General features: G+C 40.7%; 1 protein-coding gene across 1 annotated transcript in view; it reads left to right on the top strand.

Moving 5' to 3' along the window:
- Positions 1-3,413: 3,413 nt before the first annotated feature.
- The window catches only part of LOC123724568 (serine/threonine-protein kinase WNK1-like), a 65,321-nt gene continuing 62,734 nt past the window's right edge, over positions 3,414-6,000 (top strand). The window contains 1 exon segment of the mRNA XM_045688743.1: positions 3,414-3,689. The gene's annotated coding sequence lies outside the window, so the exon portion shown is untranslated.

The following is a 6,000-nucleotide window of genomic DNA, read 5'->3' as shown; positions in this document are numbered from 1 at the left end:
TATATTTTATAATTTAATTTACCATCAACCCCACAAACCTTTTTGGGTTGAAGGTTTGTGTTTTGTCCTGTAGTTCATTCAATGTAGTTGGAAAATCCAGTGGGTTTTGGAAGTCTTTAATAGCTGATTCTAAAATTTCTAATTGATCATGTATGCTTTTGCTGTTTTGTTCTTTATTATAGAGCCAACACGATTGGAGAAGTGGCTTATCCATACATCTCCATTTTGGATAGATAAATGTTCATGTTGTTTGTTTAGTGTGTTCCAATTTTCCCAGAAGTGGTTAGCTTCTATGGCATCTTCAATTACATTGAGCTGATTTCTGACGTGCTGTTCCTTCTTTTTCCGTAGTGTATTTCTGTATTGTTTTAGTGATTCACCACAGTGAGGCTCAGGTTTTCTGGGTCTCTATGTTTTTGGTTGGATAGGTTTCTCAATATCTTTCTTAGGTTTTTGCATTCTTCATCAAACCATTGTTTTTCATTTTCTTATGTTGTCTGCTTGAAATTTTTTGATTTTATAAGGAAGCTAAAAGGTCAAATATACTGTTTAGGATTTCAACTGCCAAGTTTACACCTTCACTATTACAGTGAAATGTTTTGTCAAGGAAGTTGTCTAAAAGGGATTGAATTTGTTGTTGCCTAATTGTTTTTTGGTAGGTTTCTACACTACTTTCCTACCATCTATACCATTTCTTAGTATAATGCAGTTCCTTTGGATTTGATGCCTCATGACTGAGTATTGCTCTATTCAAGTTGACTGTGATTTTTATGTGATCTGATAGTGGTGTCAGTGGGCTGACTGTCAATGCTCTGAGAGACTCTGGGTTGAGGTTAGTGATAAGTAGTCTACAGTACTACTTCCAAGAGATGAGCTATAGGTGTACCTACCATAGGAGTCCCCTCGAAGCCTACCATTGACTATGTACATACCCAGCGTGCGACAGAGCTGTAGGAGTTGAGGCCTGTTTTTGTTGGTTGTTTTGTCATAGGGGCATATTTGGGAGGGAATGCTATCACCTCCAGGTAGGTGTTTGTCCCCCTGTGTGCTGAGTGTCAGGTTCTTGTCCAGGTCTGGCGTTTAGGTCACCACAGACTAGTACATGTCCCTGGGCCTGGAAATGATTGAACTCCCCCTCTAGGATGGAGAAGCTGTCATCGTTAAAGTATGGGGATTCTATTAGCGGGATATAGGTGGCACACATGAGGAATTGTTTCTCTGTTAATTTTTAAAGAAGGAAGATGATGAGTAGGCGGCCGGTACGTTCACAATAAACTTTAGTGAACTATTAACATAATATATTTACAAAATAATAAATATGGGAGGAGTCAGTCTTGTACATCAGGATGCACAACTGCAACTACTTATTTATTTTTCATATTATTTCTCATGTTGCCTTTTTACACTGACGTGATAATGTAGAATTTTGTGTTTTGTATATAGTTATTTACCTGTCGTGACATTTACCTGTCCCCACCTCTATTTCTAGACACGTCAGCTTCCGTCAACAGTGCTGCCTAAGGAAGACTCTAGTAGTCAAAATGTGTTGCAGTTGGGCTTTCTGATGTACTAGGCCGACTGCTCCCATATATGTATTCTTCTGTAAATATACAGTGCCTTCAGAAAGTATTCACACCCCTCAATTTTTTCCATGTTGTTGTGTTACAGCCTGAATTTAAAATTGATTAAATTTAGATTTTTGGTCACTGGCCTACAAACAATACCCCATAATGTCAAAGTGGAATTATGTTCCCAGCGACGCTGCAGCGACGCTCCCCATCCAACCTGACAGAGCTTGAGGATCTGCAGAGAAGAATGGGAGAAACTCCCCAAATACAAGTGTGCCAAGCTTGTAGCGTCATACCCAAGAAGACTCGAGGCTGTGAATTAGCAAACATTTAGAAAAACCTGTATTTATTTAATCAATTTTAGAATAAGGCTGTAACTTTACGAAATGTGGAAAAAGTTAAAGGGTCGGAATACTTCCCGAATGCACTGTATCCGTTAGGTCCCTCAGTCGAGCAGTGAATTTTACAGATTCAACCACAAACACCAGGGAGGTTTTCCAATGCCTCGCAAAGAAGGGCATCGATTGGTAAAAAAACAGACATTGAATATTCCTTTGAGCACGGTAAAGTTATTAATTATACTTTGGATGGTGTATGAATACGCCTATTCACTACAAAAGATATAGGCGTCCTTCCTAACCCAGTTTCCGGAGAGGAAGGAAACCGCTCAGGGATTTCACCATGAGGCCAATGGTGACTTTAAAATAGTTGCAGAGTTTTGAATGGCTGTGATATGAGAACATTGAGGATGATAAACAACATTGTAGTTACTCCACAATACTGACCTAATTGACAAAGGGAAAAGAATGAAACCTGTACAGAATAAAAAATATCCATAACATGCATCCAGTGGGGCTTGGGCAGGTGTATTATTGGGGTGGGGGCAGAAGGGGCATAAGTCTGATCTGGGAGGGCCTATATAGGGTGTGGCCAAGGTTTGTTTGGGGGCGTCTCGGCTGGGGATGGGGGTTCGCTTGGTGCAAGTTCTTCGGGAGGGTGTCTCGCAGGTCTGTGTGGGGTGTCTTGCTCCAGTGTGAGGTGCTGGGGCTGCGGTTGAGGGTGACGTCCTTCAGGGTCCTGGCAAAAGTTGGGATTGCTGCCTTGTAGAGGTGGAACTGGTCGTAAAGGCTGTTCAAGTCCAGGGTGTAGTGGTGGGCCAGGTAGACATTAGGTTTTGAGGCACAGTCCTGGGAAATGCTTGCATTCACCAGTTGTATGGTGGCAGGGTGAACATATTTTTGTGGTAGCAGGATGGAGATGACCACCTGTGTTTTAAAAAATTGTTTTTAAAAAATGTAACCTTAATTTAACTGTGTTAGGGGAAGTGGAAGAAGCTTTTTCAATCTCATTCACACACTCACACATACAATCTGTATTCTTTGTCAAATCTGCAGAGGGCAGTGTTTACCTCTGGCCCAGCTTTCTAACCTATATTATGATAACAGTGAGGCTTCAAGCCCCCTATCCCTTGAACTAAAGTCGATTTAACTATCCCTGTACAATTGCATGGTATGTTTTGTCATTACTCTTCTTCTGCATGATCTCAAACGGGTCATGATGCTATAGTTAATGGGAAATTATGCTTTCTAAAACTCGGCCTACATTTCATTTTTGAGTGCTCTTGTTTACATTTTCATAATCGGTTTACAGGTTGTGTCTGTCCGAAGCTGCAGCACTTTTGCACAGCACCATACAGATAGGATCCGTTATAGAATACGATTCTATTTCTATGGACAACACCAAAGCTGTTCTATTTGTGACAACACTGAGGTGAGTGTTCTTGTGAGGTCGCCATATTCAGTTACGCTAGCGGTGGTGTCTATTGACCACCCACAACGTAGCAGTAGCTATCTTGCGGCTAGTAGCCGGATGAATTTGGGGGAGTGCCTGGTTTGAAGCTAGCAAACGGCCGTCGTTAGTGGGAAGGAGGCGGTTCTAGTCCTCCGCTAGCACGAGAGAAGACCCGCCTCATCTGTAGAATGAACGCTGCCAGTCTGGGAACGTTCCGACAGTAATTATTATACCTCAGTGATTCCAACAGGCTCCTTGGCTTTGGTAAACGTGTTAGAGGTATCTCACCGTTTGAAGACTACTTATGGATGGAAACTTGACCACACGACGGTAAATGACACTACAAATCAACGTATTTATATTAGTTGTAGCCTACTATGGCGGGGAGTGAATCGCAGTTATGGCAACGCGGAACTTTCATTCGATGTTCTATGCGGAGATAACGTTAACAAAGAACCCTCGCTCCAGCTAGCCAAAGCTAACATTTATCAGACAGATTTAAAACGGTCAAGGGGAAAATTCAATGTTCGTTTTTGTATTGATTTGTTTTATCGTTTCGATTTCTCGATTATGTATTTTGACAAACGTTATTCAATTGCTCTTTTACTAGTTAAGCTGGGGTAGCTAGCCAGCTAGAGCGGTCTGCTAACTAGCCGGCTAGCCGCCATCAAGCAGGAGAGTGTAGCTATCACTAACGTTAGCTAGATAGCTACCAAGCTGCTGGCTTGCCGCCATCATCAGGCATAAGAGTGTAGCTATCACTAACGTTAGCTAGATCGCTAGCTAAATGCGCAATCCAACATGGAACGATGATGCCTGTGAGCAAGTTAACCCCAACGTTTGTCCAGACAAAAAGGATTATTCAGTTTTAAATATATTAACTACGTTAATGTGTGAAATGTTGTTTACTGTTTTCAATGTCAACTAGTTTACATTGATAGATGACATAACTAGGTAACGGTATATACCAGCAATGGCTAGTTAACGTCAGCTTCGTGTTCTATAATATTGTTTGTCGTAGCTAACGCCGTTGTGGTAAACTAAAAGCCTTGTTATCTACAGTCAGCAGCCAGTCAAGTGTCGGCTATGGCTGTGCTCAAATGTAACACGTGATTTTCTCTGCGAAACTCCGAAATTAATCCAAGCAGAGACGGTGAATATGACCAGTCTCCTCTCTAGCCCAGTTAGCTACCATTCGTTTTCCTTTAGACCGCTCTGCAAGCGTTATATTGTCAACATACGTTAGTTACTCCCCACGCGTGCAGTTTATTTGTGTAACTATTGTAATTTACTGCTGTCGCCCGGTAGATACTTCCGAAAAAGGTCAAAAATATAAATAAAATCTGCGCCAAATCTCCACATTCATTAAGATTTCTGTAAAAACGTCACCTATATTAACTACTTAATCTGTTTACATGAAATATTATTGCATTTCGTGTAGCATGTGTGAAACAACCGGTTGATAAGACATTAATACTGTTGTAGGTGATAAAATCAATGATCTTTCGGGATACTGTACTGCTGCGGTAATTAGTCACTAATTATTCAGATTATTCGTGATTTTATTGGAAGTACTGAGGAGGTGGAAGCACGTGCACGCTTGGTAAAAAACAATACATATTTTTTCCTGACAATACAATATTTGTGTTGCTTATGTTTTAAGACCTTTTTTGGAAGTACACACCGGGCGTGAAAACAGTAAATGACTGTAGTTGCTCATCGAAACTCCATATTTGGTGACAAAGGAACGTATTTTGACTCAACACTTTCACAGCTGTTTAATAGGAAAATTAATGGTAGCTAACTGGGCTAGAGAGGAGACTCATCATATTAATAATCTCCTCTTTGCCCAGATACTGATTCAGACTACACCTAGCTAGCAGATTGTAATGGGCTAATGTGTTTTTCCATTAGCTGTTACAGGGTAGGTGCTTTTTGGCCTAACGCAACAAATTTTCAACCAACCTTAACTTGGCGTTGGGAAGACAGCCAAAGTCTAGTTGCAGAGGGTTTGTTTAGCAATAAAGCACGAGGCGGTGTGGTATATGGCCAATATGTTGCTCCAATATGTTGGCCATATACCACAAACCCCGAGGTGCATTACTGATATTATAAACTGTTTACCGAAGTAATTAGAGCAGTAAAAATACATGTTTTGTCATACCTGTGGTACCATGGCTGTCAGCCAATCAGCATTCAGGGCTCGAGCCACCCAGTTTATAATTGAATTAAAAAATGCTCTGTTATTAAATAAAATAAATTAAGTTATCCGTCTTTTCTTTTTGAAATCTTCTCTCATTTATTGAGACCAGTGAGTGTCATAATGATATGCAGCACTTTGGGATGGACACCCATCTGTCCCAATCAATGAGAGATTTAAAATAGACAAGAAGGCGACATGCACGTTGTTGGATTACTTAACGGTGAGAAAATGGATTCGGTTTATTAACAGAGCATTTTCTAAATTCAAAAGAACCCCCTGCAACTAGACATGGACGTTTAGAAGACAGTCTGTCTTTCAAATTGGGGAAGTATAGACAAGTTATGGTCAGTTGTAGGCACTGTTTGCCGTAGCACACAGAATTTATTAGCCAGTTGGAATAAATAGGCAATATTTTTAATAGCTTGACTGCACCACAAG

Source organism: Salmo salar, chromosome ssa10 (assembly GCF_905237065.1).
Source record: "Salmo salar chromosome ssa10, Ssal_v3.1, whole genome shotgun sequence".
Lineage (NCBI taxonomy): Eukaryota > Metazoa > Chordata > Actinopteri > Salmoniformes > Salmonidae > Salmo > Salmo salar.
Note: the sequence above shows the minus strand (reverse complement) of the source record. Positions and strands in the feature narration are given on the sequence as shown.